Source organism: Oryzias melastigma, linkage group LG17 (assembly GCF_002922805.2).
Source record: "Oryzias melastigma strain HK-1 linkage group LG17, ASM292280v2, whole genome shotgun sequence".
Lineage (NCBI taxonomy): Eukaryota > Metazoa > Chordata > Actinopteri > Beloniformes > Adrianichthyidae > Oryzias > Oryzias melastigma.
In genome coordinates this window covers 9309440-9328951 of record NC_050528.1, presented here as the reverse complement: position 1 = coordinate 9328951, position 19512 = coordinate 9309440, and the positions used below count along the sequence as shown (strand labels likewise).

The window sequence follows — 19512 nt, the reverse complement described above, 5'->3', positions numbered from 1 at the left end:
ATACCTGCACTGCACAAAGCTCACACATCAACCCAAACTCTCCTAAGACTTAAGCTGTTTGTGTACACATCAGCGAGCTCTCTGCCTCCTCTTTGTATCTCATCTCTCTGTCTGTCTCCCACCATCTCGTTCCTGCCGTCTCTCTCAGTTATTTTTCATAACAGCGGGCTGGTGGAGGCAGTAAATACCCCTCTCTTCAGACTGTGCACCCACAGTGACCCTGCAACCCCTCTGTCTCTGATGCCTCTCCCAAGGTCTCTCACTCCAAGGTCCCTGTGATGCAGCGCTCTAGTTGCAGCGTACACCCTGTAATTCACCAGCCTGCTAGATCGCCTGCCAGGAGCTATTGATTTTTGTTTCCCCAATCTCCAAGAGAGAGAGAAAGAAAAGATTAAAAACACTTTGTCAGTTTGGTAGGGAATAAGAATTCTGCGCAGGGGGATACCTAGGAGGGCATGGGGTCAGGGCTGAGATACTGTATGTCTTTATGGCTTTAACTATTTCCACTCCGCGGACATCTCTGTCGGTTGCTCCGAACCCCCTTTTGTCTTTGTTTCTGTGGCGGTAAAAATACATTTAGACGGGGAGCCAGTCATTGTGCAAGTGCTGCTACTAATGGGTGATGAAACTCTTGCTTGTCCTGGTAAACACTGCACCTCATATGACGTTTGCATCAATTACTGACAAATTTAGAGGGGAAAAAAAATGTAAAAAGTGAAAAATTTCATGAAAACAAAAGTTCCCATCTCCAAGTTTATTAAGCAAAAACAAATAAGCCACAAACACAGTTTGACTGCTGCCCCAAAGCTTTCACTCTCCAGCTCTTAGGAAGGGATATTAGATCTCCGAGGGCTTCTCTTTCCGGGTTTCAGGTCTCGTGTGGGGGGTGATTCTCTGCTTGTTTAGGGCATCCTGGAGGAGTTGCTTGATTGGACTGAATTCTCTGCAGGTTTCAGGTTATTGCAGTGCAGTCAGCTCTTTGTTTCTGCTAAAAAAATCAAGCTTCAAATGCAACAGTTTTAATGTGGGCGGTGAGTGTTAAAAGAAACTGTTATTTACTGGTGTTCTTCATTGCGCCAATGTCTTTTTTGACTCAATATTCTTAAATAACAGATTTAAGGAGTCCTGTTGGAGGATTAATGACTAAAAATCTTTATTTTGCATATTTATATCAAACCGTTTCAGTAATGTTGTTAAATAAATCCACTCTCCACTTTCTCAGTATGCATGTTTTCAGAAGTGGCCACTGTTGCAGTTCCTCAAAAGACCAATAAAGACTGGTAACAGAATAAAACAATGACCTATTCCCATGTTATGAAGTCTGTCTTTACTCAAAAACAATAGCTTACTGGTGGGTTTTCAAGTATTCAGACTGGAAAAGTCCATCGGTCCAGACCAAGTCTGCGTACTTTGGTCCGGATTGAGTCCTAATCCTCGTGTTTGGTCTGCTGGCAGACTACCACCAACCGGACATTGGTGAAGCTTGTAAACAAAACTAAAGATCTTTTCAGTCATTGGCTAGGAATTTCAAGGGCAACGAGAGACAGAATAATGGAAGTCCTAGCCTTTGTAATCCTTATCAGGATAGTTCACTTATCAAACTTTATATGTCGGTGACCAGTTTTGAACGTCCATATCAAATAGCATTCGTCTTACGTGTTGCGTTGGTCCAGCAGAGGCAGTTACTGAAGAGGCGGAAGGCTGTGGAGGATGAGGAAAACTGTGAGAAGCCATTGGTATCATGATACTATTCCACTCCGAGCACAGAGCCTTTTCAGACTGAGGAAATCAAAGTTCAGTCTGATTGGAAACGAACCGAGACCACCTTGACAGTGGGTCTGAGAGCGGTTCATAGTCCCAGACTTGGGTCCACTTGGGTGTATTCAGATGGAAAATATGTTCTGGATTATTGTGGAAAACGACTTCTGGTTCCCTTTAGAGTAGACTAACCAAATTTGAATACACCCTTGTTTATTTAATGCCTATTGCTTACAGTATTTTTTCGAGTATAAGTTTTTGCATAGTTTGGCCGGAGGTGCGACTTATACTCAGGTGCGACTCATACTCAGGTGTGACTTATACTCGGGTGTGACTTATACTCGGGTGCGACTTATACTCAGGTGCGACTTATACTCAGGTGTGACTTATACTCAGGTGTGACTTATACTCGGGTGTGACTTATACTCGGGTGCGACTTATACTCAGGTGCGACTTATACTCAGGTGCGACTTATACTCGGGTGTGACTTATACTCGGGTGTGACTTATACTCAGGTGTGACTTATACTCAGGTGCGACTTATACTCGGGTGTGACTTATACTCAGGTGTTACTTATACTCAGGTGTTATTTATACTCGGATGCGACTTATACTCAGGTGCGACTTATACTCAGGTGTGACCTATAAGATATTAAAGAAAATAGCAACAAATGCTAGAAAACACTTTAGGTGTGTCTGCTACTGACAGCAATACAGAAGAAGAAGAAGAAGCACCAAACGTGGTGGAATTGTTACAAAGTTTGAAGTTTTTTTGGTTCTTCAAACGTAACATTTTTACAACTTTTAAGCAATAATTTACATTAACCAAAAGGAAATGGGCTGAAGAATCATGCTTTCCATAAAACAACAACAAAAAAGTTATAACATATCTAGAAACAAAACTTAGCATCAAGTTGACAAATATGCCACAAATGCAATATTTAACAAAATACATATTCATTAACAGATATATACACAAATACAAATACGTATTGTATTTTCCTAAGTTTGGGTCACATTTCTATGGTTCACAAATCTGGAGTAGACTCCCAGAAAACTTTAGCTAAAATGCTTGTTTTGATTAAAAATCCATCTGTTCTCAGCTGCATTTGATTAGTTTTTAATCAAAAGTTATATCCGCACAGATACTTTGAGCTCACTTTAAATTAAATTCTTTTTAACTTTCTTTAGATTTTCACTTTAATATTTTTTTTGTATTTTTATTTAAAGATTTTTAAACAAAAAATCCCTATATAAATAAACATGTCAACATACAGATCCCATCAGCCCTATTTAACATCTTACTGAGATGGGCGTAGCAAACTTTGATTATTGTGTCCATCTTACCTCAGGATGATGTCATAGATGATGTGTCTTGTGGGTCTATTTTTAATTTTTATAAAGTAAATGCTATTCTCAGCAGTTTTATAACAGATATATTAACTAATAATGGCATTAATGGTCATGTTTTCTTATGCTTTTAATTTAAAATGATATAAATTGCCACGATGTGATACTTTTATACACAAATATACATTCTAATGCTTCTAAGTTTGGAAAAAATGTTGCGCTTCTGTGATTTATGGCTGTTTAAAATATTTTTTTTCTCAGCATCCGTTTTATGTACAGATAAATAATCTTTTTTAAAGTGGTGATAATGTTTCACGCATCCAAAAACACTTAAAATTAGCACCATCCAGTCTGCTCTGCATCCTCATTCCAGGGAAGAGTCTAATCTACTTGTTGCATTATTCTGTTGGAGCATCTCCCACCTTTATCATCACTGTGCACATCTGTCGGATTCACACTTTGTTAAAGGATAAGAAATAATTTCCTGCCAGATAGATTCTCCAGTATTGTTTTTTCAGTAATTGATGTTTCTGCTGCATTATTCTGACAGAAAATACATGAAGCCGTAGATCTTATTTGCTGAACATACTTCCAGATTACCCCTCAAATATTTAAACCAGATTTTTTTTTGCCATGTTTGGTCAAAAGCTCAGTCTGGTAAGGTTAATTTGCCAGACCTCAGAGATTTTTTTTCCAACTCCCTTTGTTTTGTTAATGAAGTTACACTACATTATCAAAAGTATTGGCTTCCCTGCCTTGACTCACATATGAACTGAAGAGCCATCCTATTCCTAACCCATAGAGTTCAATCTTATGTGGGTCCACCTTTCGACTCACCTTCTCTGCAGTTTCCTGTAGTTTTACAACCACTATCCCAGTTGTTTCTAAAGTAAAAGTTAAAGGAATAAACTAATTAAATTAGGAAAAACTAGTAAACTGACATATAAAACCTGCTTCTAACAACAAAGTTTATGGCTAATATTTTTTAAAAGTTAATTATGAGATCAAAACGATGCAGAGAACTACATATTTTGTATTACCTGAAATAATGCAATTGTGAATGCTGTAAGCTGAATGTGGTCGCTAAAGACACCAGAGGAGTTAGCTGACAATGTTGAAGGTGAAAGCTTGCTAAAATATTAGCTAAATGCCAAATTAGCTGAAAAACTGGAAACATGCCTACATTAGCTAAAAGCAGCTAACATAATGCTAAATTGTTAGCTTAACTCTAATTTAGCCAAAAAAAACAAAACTGGAAACAAGTATAGATTAACCAAAAACAGCTAGCATAATGTTAAAATATTAGCTTAACTCCAATTTTGCCCCCAAAAAAAGAAAAAAACTGTTTAAATAAGTTGAAAAAAGCTAGCATAATGCTAGAATATTAGTTTGACTCCAAAGTAGCTAAAAACAGGAAACATGTCGAAATTAGCCAAAAACAGCTAGCATAATGCTAAAATATTTTCTCAACTCAAAATTTGCCCAAAATAACAAAAAATGTCTAAACCAGTTGAAAACAGCTAGCATTATGCTTAAACGTTAGTTTAACTCCAAATCAGCTATATATATATATATATATAAAAAAAAACAGGAAACGTTAATAAGCCAAAAACGGCTAGCATAATGTCAAAATATTAGCTTAACTCAAATTTTGCCCCCAAAAACTGAAAAAATGTTAAAATTTACCAAAAGATAGCCAGCATAATGCTAAAATGCTAGTTTAACTTCAAAATAGCTAAAAACAGGAAACATGTCTAAATTTGCCAAAAACCGCTAGCATAATGCTAAAATATTTTCTCAACTCAAAATTTCCTCAAAATATCTGAAAAATGTCTAAATTAGTTAAAAAAAAACTGCTAGCATAATGCTAAAATATTAGTTTGACTCCAAATTAGCTAAAAACAGAAAACATTAACAAGCCAAAAACAGTTAGGATAATGTTAAAATATTATAACAACACAAATTTTGATGAAAAAAATGGAAAAATGTCTAAATTAGTCAAAAACAGCTAGCATAATGCTAAAATGTTAGCTTAACTCCATATTAGCCAAAACAGGAAATGTGTCTAAATTAGTCAAAAACAGCTAGCATAATGCTAAAATATTTGCTCAACTCAAAATTTGCCCGAAATAACTGACAAAATGTCTAAATTAGTAGAAAACAGCTAGCATAATAAATTGTTAGCTTAACTCCAAATTAGCCAAAAACAGGAAATGTGTCATTATGAGCCAAAAACACCTAGCATAACTCAAATTTTGCAGAAAAAACTGGAAATATGTCTAAATTAGCTAAATACAGGTAGCATAATGCTAAATTGGCTAATTTCGTTTTACGTTTTTTAGGCTGTTTTGAAGTTTCGCTTATATTTCAGCTGCATGCTAGCTGTTTTGGCTAACCTAAGTTTTTCTTTTTCTTTTTCTTATTTATTTATTTTTTTTTTGGCTAATTTGGCCTTCAACTAATATTATAGCTGGCTATCAGCTTCAGTGTTTTCAGCTATCAGGACTAGCATCTTCAGCGGCCAAAATCATCCTTACAACATTCACACTAGCATTATCACCGGTGATGCTATATATCTAGTTCATAATTATGTTAAAAAGTTACAGTTTTAAAGGTTTAAAATTTTAGTTTCAGTGTTTTCAATAAATGTTTATCCTGTGACCTGAGGTGTTTGACACCCCTGACTTAGCGTAACCCCTTCACCTATGAAGCATGTTTTTGGATGGTGGGAGGAAGAACATGCAAACTCCACACAGAAAGGTCCCTCATTGGTGATTCTGTTTAAGGTCCCCCTCCCGGTATTTGAGCAGGGGGCCTTCTTGCTGTGAGACAAGAGCGCGAACCACTGTCCCACCATCCAGCCCACTAGAACATTTCTGTGAACAAAAAAGGAAAAAGACGAAAACAATTTGTCTTCCAATTTCCTCACAATTCCATCAACATCAGTGTCTGTTCTTCTTGCATCTGCACACTAGATTTTAGTTTGTGGCTATTTTACCAAGCAGCAGTTAAGACAGACAAAGTAATGGCACTGATCATATCATCTCTGCCTGGACTCCCTACCTTTATTATCAAAAATTAGATTAGTGCTTAAAGGCATTACTGCTCTGCATGTAAATGCACCGACTGGCGGAGAGGCGAGTTTTTAAACATTTCTGACTTTTGTTCTGCTTGGCAAATTGAGCGAAATGATGAATTGAAAACCCGCATGCTCCGAGTTCTTCCGTTTCTCCTTTTTAGTCATTTGGGAAAACCTACACACCCACACTGATGCGCAGTCAAATACAGTCATGCTAATGTGATGCCAATACATTACCATATCAGACTGTGTTATGCATGGACGCCTCCTATCATTTCAGCCTAACTTTCAGCTAAATGTGAAGAATGTTTTTTCCCTGACATTAGGGCGTGGTAATGGTGCCTTTCAGGGCCACTTTATTTCCAAAATGAAATATTCATTCATTGGCAAGGACAGTCTTACAGGAAGTCTGTCTGAAATGTGAATTCCAGCAGACATTTCTTCAATATTTGATGGGCCATCTAAGTTCTGTGTCTAGTACTGTGCACTTGTTCCAAATATTAATTTTCTCTGTTTTGCCTCTCTGTCTGCAGTTGTTAAATCTTGTTACAGCTAACTTGATGAGACACAAATGTATGACCAAAAACACCTCCTAGGATGGTTTTTGTGCATATTTTACTGAAACTGCATGCATAAATTACCCTTTTTCTTGCTTTGGTGGCAGTGTTTGTCTTCTCCTTTCAACAGGTTATCATCTTGTAAGTCCAATTTGTTGTGTGAAACCATCAGCAAGCGCGCACTAAATCAGCTTGATTGCATGCCAGGAGGAGGATAAAAGGCTCGGAGGTGGGTACAGTAATCCGAATAGAGCGGGTGGTCTGCTTCAAGGCATATCGTTTTATACTTTCATGCATATTCACTTCTAAGCTCGGGAGTATGCAGATTAGTCTTGTTTGAACACTGGACTCACATTCTTCTTGGGCTTTTTCTCTGCTGCACCCTGCTGTGCACAAAAGCTGTGCATAGATTTGTACAAGTATGGAGAGGGTTTTTTTTTTAACTTGTTTGCAAGTTTCGGGGGCAGGCTGCTTCGAGCGAGCATGCATGCATGAGTGAATGTTTGGCCGTCTTTGTGTCGAGGTGTGTGTGTGTTTGTGTAGGTATGCATTTGCCAGACACATGGCTTTGTCTTGTCCTGGCACTGTGCTCGGCTCACCAGATGTTCTCCTTTTTTATCATCCTCCTCTTGCACCGTGTTCTTTGAGGTTTAGGGAATCTGTGTAGCTCACATTCAGCTCGCTCTGTTGTTTTCCGCTGTTTTTGTGGGAAAAACAATAAGCTATTTAAAGCCATTTTTATTGTTATGTAAAAAGAAAAAAATATGAGAAATCAAGGTCTCCTCTAGGAACTGCAGCCTATCCAGTGATTTTTTTTCTTCTAAATTGATTCATCCGGTAGCAAAACCAAACAAAATACATTCATTTGTTGGTTTTAGTGCAACTTTTATGTTCTTATTTATCCATAAACCACATTTTTGAGATATCGATCGGCTCAAATTAGCTCCAGTTGTGGTGCATAAAGAACAAGAAGTGCAGTGTTTGTTGCAAAGCTGCAGCGAAACAACCTTCAGTGCAGTTTTTAAAAAGTAATTTTCATTTTTTTTTACTTGAACTAACAACTTGTCTCTTATAGTCTAAGTTAAGGGTGTCAAACTCAATCACACAAGGGGCCAAAATCCAAAAAACCCTTTAGGTCGCGGGCTGAACAGGATTAATATTTATGGAACAATCTGAAACTACATTTTTTTAATTTTTAAAACTGTAACTTTTTAGCATAATTATGAACTAGATATATAGCATTACCTGCAATAATGCTAGTGTGAATGCTGTAAGATGAATTTGGACGCTGAAGATGCTAGTGCTGATAGCTGAAGATGCTAAAATTAATAGCTAAAAATACTAAAGCTGATTGCTAAAAAAAGCTGAAGTCGATTGCTGAAATCGCTAGCTAAAATATTAGCTAAATGCCAAATTAGCCAAAACAGCTAGTGTGTAAATATTAGCCTAGCTCCAAAATAGCTTAAAAAACGAAATAAATAAATAAAAATTAGGCAAAACACCTAGCATGTAGCTGAAATCTTAGCTAAATTCCAGCCTTAAAAATCTTGGTAAATGCCAAAATAGTTCAAAAAGCTAACAGAATGCAAATTTTTAAAACTTTATAACAGTAATTTTTAACATAATTATGAATAATAAAAATGTAGTAATATATTTCCAGAATAAATCAGCTTAAACCTTAAATAAATTTCAATATTTTACTCTCCATAAAAATGTATTTAGTCAAAATTATGCAAATCAGAAATAAGCACAAGATAACGTTGGGGCATAAATAACAATAAAATAAAATGATCTGGAGGGCCGGATAGAATTGCCAAGCCTTGACTTTGACACATGTGCTCTAAATTATTTATAATTTTTTACACTAAAATTTTAGTAAGTTTCTGAACTTTTTTTTTCCGAAATTGGAACCAAAATGCATATTACTCTGCTTTTATTTTTATTATTTTTTGGATTGAAACCTGAGATTCTGGATGTTTATTGGATAAATTATAAGAAATACTTCTGCACATCACTTCTTTTGTTTCTCACTAAACATTGTCATCTTCTTCCTCCCACTCCTTTTCCTATAACTAATTAAACTCCTTTTGACAAACATAATATTTAATAGACTCAATGTGTTTTGTGCTGTATGCAGAAGTGCTAATATGTCTATTTCTTAAGAGTAAGTACCGTTTTATATTGAATATTTTGAATATTTACGTTGAATATTTACACTGTATGTACATGTGTATGTATTTATAAATACATACATGTATGTTTTTAAATTTTCTTTTACTTTTTTTTATTTTCCAATCAATGACGTTTTTATGGTGCAAAATTTACGCCAGTAGTGAGACACAGAGCTATCATAATCCGTCAGGTGGGGGATCAGGGGCGGAGCTCCAAAAGCCACATCCCCTCAGAGGAGATTTTGGAAACAGAGGCTTCAGATCAACATGAAAAATGACTTTTTAAGACATTTAGGTTGTTATTTAGATTAAAAACTAAATTATCATTATTAAAAAAATGTCATAGGGGGACTTTATGTTGAAATTGAAAGGATTGATGCTAAACTTCTTTATTAACAGCATATTTGTTGAAGATTTTATTTTTTCCCGCTGAAAATTCCTGCATTTTTTTTTGCTTTATTGTACAAAATTGTATTTGTTTGGTACATAAAAGTATCAGAAATTAAAGTACTTTAGTTATCCTATTGTTTGAGAAAACTGTTAAAATCTTTTAAAAGATTACCTGTCAAAGAGTTAATTTTAGTTTTTACTTTTTCCTAAAAAAAACACTTAAGCTGCTCCAGTTTTACTGTGATGCAGAGCTAAACAGACACAAATGTTGTTGTATTTTGCTGATCCGAGTCACACACAGAACAGTGAACTTAATTGGTAAAAAGGATTTAGAGTTTTTTAGAGATGTCAACAAAGTTCTGCGCGGCTTACCTCTAATTCCACGTTTGCATTCACCTGCTTTTTTCAGGTGTAAATTGGTGCTTGATTAAACAAACAAGAATGAAAAGCCAAAATTGGAAACCTCTGCACTAAACTGCAATCACGCCTCCACTGAATTAAATCAAGCTGTCTCCTGGTCAGTGCCACCACCCACCAAACGCACATCAGCAGACACATTCCCATCAACAAACATAGAGAGCTGTCAAATAAAGCAACACTTGTAATTATGGGTGTGGTGAGATTCAGATTTATTTATTCTAAAATGAAGCCCGCGGATCGACAGAAGGACAGCACTCCTACATCTGTCATCGTTGAAGCCGCGCACGTCTGACACAGGTATTCATTCATCTTGTCGTCTTTGACAGTAGGATTTTCCAGGCTCACTCCCACCGAGAGCCACGCGGGATTTTGTAGAGGCAGTCTAAAAAGGAAAACACTCTGTGACAAGGAGTACGCTCTTTATGAATGCAAATGAGTCTGGGAAAATTCACAGAGCAGATAGCAGGCTGCGAGGCTCTGCCGTCCGTCACATCTCCCCCCACCAGGCACCACCCACGCTCCTCCAGAGGTCCAAGGGCTTACATGGCCCCTACAGCTAAAGCACTCGTGAAAATCCTTTTGCTTAGACTCACTATTATTTCCATAAAAACGTTAAGCTTACTGTTTTTTATTTGCACAGAATGGCCGCTGGGCCTTGGGTTTTTATTATAAACCATTCATCTCCCCGTCCCTCTGTGTGCAGATATGTGTGTTTGAGGAAGCGTCACTTGTATCACTCGACATTTGCCTCTCCTTTTATCCTCTTCCAAGGATAGTAAGTCAAATGCTATGTGACAGGTCAACCCCTTCATATCAGTCATCCTCCACCCTGACCCAGCCTCAGCTGCTCAGACACATCTGGCTCCCCAACAAAAACAAGATCCGCAGAGGTGCAGCTGGAAAGTTTCTAAACCCCTTTGCATAAATGTGACATATTTATGGAATCTTTCATGTTTTTGAGTATTTGTTAGCCCGCGGTATGCTTGTGCAAATAAGGTTTTAGATCATATTTATTCCAAACATGAGAGGATGCATTAAAAACAATCCTGAAAAATTACCCCTCTGCATAAGCAGCCCTTTTAATACGCTGATTGACGTATCCCACTCAGGCAGGTGCGCTCCCGCTGAGTTTTGAAGATTTTCCTGCTTTGAAGTCGACTCGAGGTGCTGAGAAACCCAAACTTCGTTTGGAAGCAGCTCCAAGGAGGATGGTCAAGGGCTTGGAAATGCTGACTCGCTTCCCATTGTTGAATCTATTTGAGGCATAATTAAAGTTTAATTTGTGGCCGTCTCCTAATGCCGGCCCGCATGTGTGCACCTCAGCAGTGCGAGAGTACTTTCAAGCTTAGCCCAGGTCTTTTCTCTCTGTCTGGGTCTCACTTTATTCATGCCTGAGGGACGCCAGGAGCTGCAAACAACTGAATTTTTCATCAAGGTTACTTCCTGGAGAGATGTGCCAGGCAGCTGCTGCTTTCTCCCCCGGTGTGTTCCTACCTCATACATAACTTACCCTGCTCTGACCCGCGGCTCTCTCTGGGAGGAGCAGTTTGACCTGGATCCAGAGCGGAGAGCGTGGACTGCAGAGCATCTCACGGAGCGTCAAGTGTCACAATTTACCATAAATAAAAGCACAAGAATAGAAACGGAGGCAGAACGTTCTTGGATGAACAAATAAACGCCCCAAAAGGGTAGTTTTTAAAAATGACAAATCATATTCAGTGATTTGTTTATTTTTGTTATTGGTTATGGTGCAATTTTTTATGCTTTTATTTGTGTATAAATCACATTTTGAATATATCAATTAGACAAATTTAGTTAGTTTTTGATGCTAAATGAAAAGGAAAACAGTGCAAAGCTGCAGCGGAACAACCTTTACATTTAACTTTTAAATTCATAACATAAATTAATAACCTGCTTCTAAGAGTCTGACATTTAATGCATTTATTTTTTTAATTTTAAAGAGGGTTTCTGAACATGTTTTATTTTTTTAATCAAACCACTATCTTACCTATTCTGGTTCTATTTTCTCCTTCCTGTTTTTATTTTGAAATGAAACCGAAAGTTTTTAATTCTCACTTGATAAATTAAAACAATTGATCGATTGGTTGATCTGGTTTATTTCAAGCATAGACTGTGGACAATACAAGATGAAAAAAAGGTACGCAGATTTTCCAAACTCGTTGCAGAAATAATAGAATGCATTGATTAAAAAAAACATACTAAAATAAAATTTCACATTTGATTATTTTTTATTTGATTAAAACATAAAAAAGAGAGAAAGAATTTCACAAACCAAATTCAATAAACACTAAATTAAATTTAAAAAAATTTCCCTGAAATCAACAACCTTAAATAAGGCTATTATCATTAGACGATATTTAATGGAACGCTCTAACTCACATCAAACAGTGAAAATAAATCGTGTTTTAATAGCTGTACATTGAGATCTTGCAAATGTGTTGTGTTCTCTACCAGAGGTGGACTTTTTGGGACAAAAGGCGAACAATAACATGGATCTTTTTCATGGATTATTATTTATTTTTTTAATCCTCACCTAGGGGGAAATAACTTTATTACTGGTCCAATTTTAGACATCATTAATGTAAAAAATCAAAATGATAAGTATTTAGGCAAGAAATATTTTTACTTGGAAAAAACATGACATTTATTGAATGCTCTAATTTGTGAACCACTTAGGTGGATGAAACACTTTCACATGATCAATCCTATGCCTATTAAGTGATTTGAAATGTTTTGGGTTTTTTTTATGACAAAATTGACTGAGGTGGGCATAACATTTGCATTAGCTTCAGGTTTAGCTCTTCTTGTTACTTTTTTTTAAAAGTTATTGTGAATTCCTATAGCTCCAAAAACTTTATTTATACCATCTTTCAGTGGTAAAATAATCCCTTATCACAGGGGTGTTGAAACTTTAGAACCAGATATGTAGCATTACCAGCGATGCTAGTGTGAATGCTAAAAACGCGGAAGCTGATAGCCAGCTAGAATGTTAGCTAGATGCCAAATTAGCCTAAAAAAATATATGTTATCCAAAACAGCTAGCATGTTGCTGAAATATTAGCTGAAATTCAAAACAGCCAAAAAAAAACAAAAGAAAAAGTCTAAATTAGCCAAAACAGATAGCATGTAGCTTAAAAAATAGCCAAACTTCAAAATAGCTTAGAAAAAAAATCTGAAAAAGCCTAAATTAGCCAAAACAGCTAGCATGTAGCTTAAAAAATAGCTAAACTTCAAAATAGCTTAGAAAAAAAATCTGAAAAAAACCTAAATTAGCCAAAACAGCTAGCATGTAGCTTAAAAAATAGCTAAGCTTCAAACTAGCCTAAAAAAATCTGAAAAAAGCCTAAATTAGCAAAAACAGCTAGCTTGTAGCTGAAATATTAGCTGAACTTCAAAACAGCCAAAAAAAGTCTAAATTAGCCAAAACAGCTAGCATGTAGCTTCAAAAATAGCCAAACTTCAAAATAGCTTAGAAAAAAAAATCTGAAAAAAGTCTAAATTAGCTAAAACAGTTAGCATGTAGCTGAAATGTTAGCTTAACTCAAAAATACCCTAAAAAATCTTAGTAAATGCCAAAAATAGTCCAAAAATCCAGCAGAATGACAAGTTTTTAAAACTTTAAATCTGTAACTTTTTAACATAAATATGAATAATAAAAATGCAGGGATATTCCAGAAAAAATCAACTTAAACTTTAAGTAACTTTCAATATTTTACCCTCCATAAAATATATTTTGTCAAAATTATACAAGTTTAAAATAACTACACCATAACATTAATGACAATAAAATAAAATGATCTGGGGAGCCAGTTATATTTACCTGGAGGGCCGGATCCGGCCCCCGGGCCTTGACTTTGACATGTGTTTCATCATATACATTTTTCAATTATTGATATTTAAATTAAAAAAACAGCTCATTATCTCTTATGGATTGTAATGTGTCTTAAAATAGTTTTTTTACAAACCACTAGACTACTTCTATAATAACTAAAATCTTTTTCAACAAACGTGATATTTAATAACCTCGATGTGCTTTATTGAAAAGTGCTAATATGTTTATTTATGATTAACACTATGCACACATGTATGAACTGCATTTATATGTACATGTGTAATGTAATTCTTTATCTTCTTTTACTTTTTCTTTTCTTTTAACGTCTTTGGATGAATATTTTAAACACTTCAAAAAAGATATTTCCGAGCTCGTTCATCTTTATTGAACAGCATCCAAAACTCTCCTCTGGTTGTATAATCATTTTGATGCGTTTGTTGGAGCAGCTTCAGTGGATGATGGCGCACACCGCTCATCAGCAGAACTCAACTAGTTCGGCATTTCAGTTGGGAATATTTGAATTAATTTTTGCGTCTCTGAAAAACAACTTCTGGAGAAAAACATGTCCTATTAATAGAAAGAGTTTTACATCGAAATTCATTTGCAATTATAATCAGATCCTTTCCTCTTTTTTTTAATCTTGATTTTAAAATCTTTGGTTTTCATGGAGGTAAAATGTGCCGTGTCAGATGATCCCCACCACCACCAGCACAGTCTTTCATTAAGGCGGTGAATTCTGCTTTATCTGAAATACAGCCGTTGGAGTCATAAACAAGGTCTTATTTATTCTGTTCAGAGTCTACGTTCCCAACAGGATCTCAGCAGTGAGGTCATTTCTGTTTATTGGCTTATAGTGGAATAAATTTGAATTTAAAGTGAAAAGAATGAGCTCTTTAGATCGTATTTCACACTAATCAATGCCGCTTTGATTTTTAAATAAGAACTAAGAAGACGGCGTGGGAAGACGTACACAGGAAAGTGTGGATTTCTATTTATTGTTCGGGAGCGGAGTGATGGAGTGAGAAAATATGAAGAAGTTGATCAGGATCTTATGAGAGCTTTTCCTTATTTTACTCTGCACATTTAAAAGCCGAAGCACCACCATCTGTAAGATCTACAAGGCGGAAACGACCCCCCCCCTCAGCTTTATGATCTTGCTAAGCAGGAATAAGATAAAGCGGAATGGCTGTTGGACTGCGGACTGCCATTTCAGGGCTGTGCTGAGCCGTCTTGCAACTCCTGAGTGTCAGACATTATCACCACCACTACCCTCAACCTCACCCTGCCCCTCGTGACAATTACTAGCCTACCGCCCTATTCAGCGCGTAATGAGAAAACTGACTGATCGATTTCTGTCCAGCCGCTGAAAGAAGGCACAGACCAGCCTTTGAGGCACACCACTGCACTCTAATGACTGAGATTTTTCAAGTTTTAATGGCACAGGATCAAGTTATTATTCTTATTAGGACTCATTATTTTGATTATTGATTCATCAACCAATCCATTTCTTCATTAATCGTCTGACAATTTAAACGACTCTCAGATTTTTAGCTGGTTTATTGAGCTGCTTTTTCAGACGACTGTCGTGTCCAGGAGAGCTGCAGCGTCGCCCTTTAAATTGTCAGAAAGAGGTTGGATCTATATGATCGAACAGGTGCACGCGCTGATAAGTCAGCATCTTAGGTTTACCGCTTTAGCAGCACATGCTGATTTTGAATCCTGCTGCCACAGAAGCAAAGTAGGGTCGCTTTTGACACTCCTTTTGAGATTATTTTACCGCTGAAAGAGGATGTTTTTAAAGTTTTGGAGCTATAAGAACTCACAAAAACTCATATTTAGTCAAATTTGAATCAGTTATCGGAAATACTTGGTGATAAGAACAATTTTACAATTCAAATGATTCACCTAAATGGCATATTTTTTTACTTTTTTTTTTCCCTGACACTGTGTTTAAAAAAAAACTCCATTCACGAAGCTCCACTGCTGTCAAACCCGACTGAAATCAACCCTGACAACTAATCACAGCACAGCACTCCTCTGGGTTGAATTAACAAAACAAGAAGCTGTAGAAAAATGTAAAATATCCAGGATGACAAGAAACAGCAAGCATAATTTTTTACCAGATATTTCAAAAATAATGGCAAAACTTTTGGGGAAACTTTATTATTAGAAGACATGAACCAGAAAACCATTAAAAGTACATTTTATTTGTTAAACAAATGCAACCGTTTCAGGATTGTTGAATATTTTACAACATATATTTAAGAAAAAAAAAATTTAAATGTTTGGAATTTTTTGAAAAAGTTGTGTTTATTTAAGGAAATATGCACTGTGGTTGATCAATCACTAATTAGGTGTTAGGATAAATGTTTCTTGGTATTTTATTTTAAGTATTGAAATAGAAAAATGTTTTTAAAACACATATCCATTATAATTGAACCACTGCGGAGAAACAATTTATTTTAGTCGTACAGAATTTTGTTTAAAATATTTGGTGTCTACTGGATATTTACATTTTGTGGTCGTTATTTTTCTTATTTTTATTTTTTTTTATGTGGTTAAAATGTTAGTTGCTTCCATGCCCCCTTTTATGTGTGGTTTGGACTTGTCCATTGCTGCAAAGCTTCCCAAGTGTGTTGGGTTTTTTGTGAATTTTTTGGAATAAATAAATAAATAAATAAAATAAATCTAAAAATGACCAAAAAACGTAAAAATAACATGAAATAGGTTAGGCTTCTGCTGCATATTTATGTATGTTTATGTGTTTTTAAAATCTTTCTTTTTAACTTTGAACTGACAACATCCAATATACCCTGTAGAATAACAAATAAAGAAACATAAAAAAACAATTTTTAAAGTCTATTTAATAAAAATTCAAAATTCATTTTTTTTTAACTTGCCCTAATGTTAAAATATAAAATGTACACAGATCATTTGCTGAAAATTAACATAATACTCTTTAATTATTTAATACAAATTAATTTAAGTTAATTACATATATAATATAATACTTGATCTTGAAACTTTATACTAAAATAAGTGTTTTTTTTCCATGAACTCCCTTTTTCTTTGTTACCCTGCAAGTTGATGATGATTATTTTTTCATGTTTGTCTTCGCGTCATCAATCACTGAACTAAGTTACACGTCTTAAACCTTAATATTGTTATATTAAATTTACAAAGATGATTATATCCAGAAATATTTGTTCTGCCTGTACATAAGCATTTCTAAGAATAACTTTCTAAAAATAAACTCCACCAATGTAATTGGAAAGTGAAAAAACATTTGAGGAGCTTTTAAATGTCAATAAAGAAGTCCTTTGAGTAATTTCACCCCTATGTCAAAACTGCAAAACATACGCCAACTTCCCCGAAAAGAGGGGAGTGTTATGTTAAAGTTTTAGGGCTCAGAATTATAGGAAACATTTTTAATGTAATTTCTTAAAATGTGAGTATTTGCAGGTTGTTTTGGATGATTATCAGCAAATCCTGACTAGGAAAGTTGCAAACCTTAGTACTTTTGGAACAATGTTCTGCAGACATGACAAAGGTAGTAAGTGAGGTGGACTAGTTTTTATATAATGATAAACTATTATTTTTTCATTTGATCAATTGCAATATTTTGGTTGCTGATACGATTTATAGTCAATATTGGTTCCAGCATATAAAGGTCTAAATCTAATATTTTATTTAAAAAATGTGCCCAATTTTATTGATTTTCATTTAGTATTTAATATTTTTCACATTTACCTACAAATTTCACAATATTGTTCATTTTGTGTTCAAATGTGACATAACAGCACTGAAAAGACATGCAGTAGCACTGTCTCAACAGAGAGGGCGCTCGTGAGTTTGCGTTTGTTCTTTATTTGTTACTAATAAAGTTTATTCAATCAGAGCCGGATTTTATTTTGCTTTGACAGACTGCAAAAATGGCGGATAAAAAAATGATTCACGGTTGGAATTTTATTCAAAACTTGAAGTAATAATGAATGGACGACCAATGATGAACAACACGTCGTTATTGAGACTGAGACTTCTAAAACTAAAAGAAAATAAAGAGACTTTTACGAAGGAGAAACGAATGGACTTCATGTATTTACAGGTATTTGAGCAGTGTATGTGTGGGTACGTGCGTGTGTGTACGCGTTTTTTTGGGTTTCAGAATGAATGAAAAGTACTTGAAACCTTCACTTCTCTGATTTTCTTCTACATATTTATCAATAACAAGATTAATATCTCGCTAAAAGCAAAGGTTATGATAACAAGAGTATTAATGACAAATTAATTCACATTTTAGTTTCATAAAGTTCAGTCCACTGTTGTTTTTCCACATCAAAATAACACAACTGAATATTACTAGAATATACTACCACACTGTATAGACACAAGCCTTTGTAAAATTTTAAAGTGTTTCCACTGTGACTTGACGTTATGAAAAAATAAACCTTTTAATATATATTTTTCAATATTGAGTATAGTCGATTTATTTAATTAATAATCCGGGAAAAATGCTTCAACGACTGTAACAATCTTCCTTCATCTATACCAAAATCCTCTTTGTCACTATTAAAGAAAGTTCTTTTAATTGATCTCAAACACACTTGTGTTTGTTTTTAAGTTCAGAATATGTTGTCAATTTCCTATTGTCTCTACTTTAGCTTTCATTAATTGTCTGCGGTTTGTGTATTTTCAGTTCAGTTTTTGTTTTTTGCATTTTTTCTTTGTAAATATTTCTGAAATGTGATGTTGGGTAATGTTGTGCTTCCATGTGTGTGAGTTTGTGTGTGTTTCTTAATCTGTGTTTGTACTACTTTGTTTGGTTCCTACTCTGTCATTTGTGATTATTATTTCTTGAAATGGAGAACCGTTTTGAAAATGATGTTCCATTTCTAGGAGTCAATCCTCCCACTGTAGTTTAAATGTGTAAATAAAATAAAATAAAATAAAATAAAATAAAATAAACAATTGGATAATGAGATCAATTCAGTTGATAACTTGCCTCAGACAGATCGATCTGGTTCGATCGTTGATCAATTAAGTAGATTAATTGGAGACGGTCAGATGATCGGATGGTCAGTTGGTTAGTAGGGGTGTTCCAAAATATCGATATTCCGATATATCGCAATATTTAGTCCTGTGATTGACTCTAGATAGGTTTTCACCAAGTATTGATCTTTTATTTTTGTTTGAAGAGGCTATAAAATGTTATATTATATTCATCATCCTTTGGTGAGACGTCCCTTTGGAGGTAGATAGGGGGTGTATATTGTTAATTATTAGATACGATTTTTACCAATTATCGCGATATCATCGATATTCACATAGATATACAGATAGATAGATGAATTGTTGGAATTTGTTGCCATGGCGTCATGAACCTCCATCAGCTCAGACGTATGAATTTCTCTCCACAAACTGCTGCGTGTTTCAATAAATTCCTCCGGATTTATGATTGCTTTGACTGATTACACGGATGTAAATATTCAGCAGGAAAATATATAGAGCGGCTGACAGAGTGTCTTTTCCGCTGCGCCACGCTGTCCTGTTGGGTCAGAGCTCCACTGCCACTCACAATTATTTATTAGGCTACATATTCACTCTCTATCCATCACTGCATTGCCACCCGGTCCGGTCACATCTCTTAATGTTTATTACTATGTCCCACCTTCCCCAGGAGGATGATTGACGTTTGGGGAGAGGATCGAGGTGGGACTTGCGCGCGCCTCCTTCTCCAATCGTGGCTTTAGGGGCGGAGGCTTTTTTTTTCCATCCATACTCTGATTATGAGTCAGTTACCAGACATAAGCGAAACAATAACAGTTGGTGGCTACTTCGTGTCCAAATCCTTCCCAGGCAAGTTGCGTCTTGAGCGCGTTTTTGGCACGTCCAGCCTGAGTGTGTCGGAGGTTTCATAAGAGGAGCTCTGCGCGCT

At 35.4% G+C, this 19512-nt stretch overlaps 1 protein-coding gene and 1 long non-coding RNA gene across 5 annotated transcripts in view; one reads left to right on the top strand and one right to left on the bottom strand.

The window, feature by feature from the left end:
- Positions 1 to 401: 401 nt before the first annotated feature.
- Positions 402 to 4348, bottom strand: LOC112147804. Its single transcript, XR_002919537.2, has 3 exons — positions 3873 to 4348; positions 1657 to 1701; positions 402 to 988 (listed from the first exon to the last, which is right to left on the bottom strand). It is a non-coding gene; the product is annotated as an uncharacterized LOC112147804 (long non-coding RNA).
- A 13146-nt stretch (positions 4349 to 17494) lies between these two features.
- Positions 17495 to 19512, top strand: part of pbx1a (pre-B-cell leukemia homeobox 1a) — a 73929-nt gene continuing 71911 nt past the window's right edge. For 2 of the 4 annotated variants that reach the window (XM_024273766.2, XM_024273764.2), the window contains exon 1: positions 17497 to 17682. The gene's annotated coding sequence lies outside the window, so the exon portion shown is untranslated. Of the gene's footprint in view, positions 17683 to 19407; positions 19434 to 19512 lie in introns of those variants that run through there. The other 2 variants (XM_024273762.2, XM_024273763.1) reach the window with 2 other exon arrangements.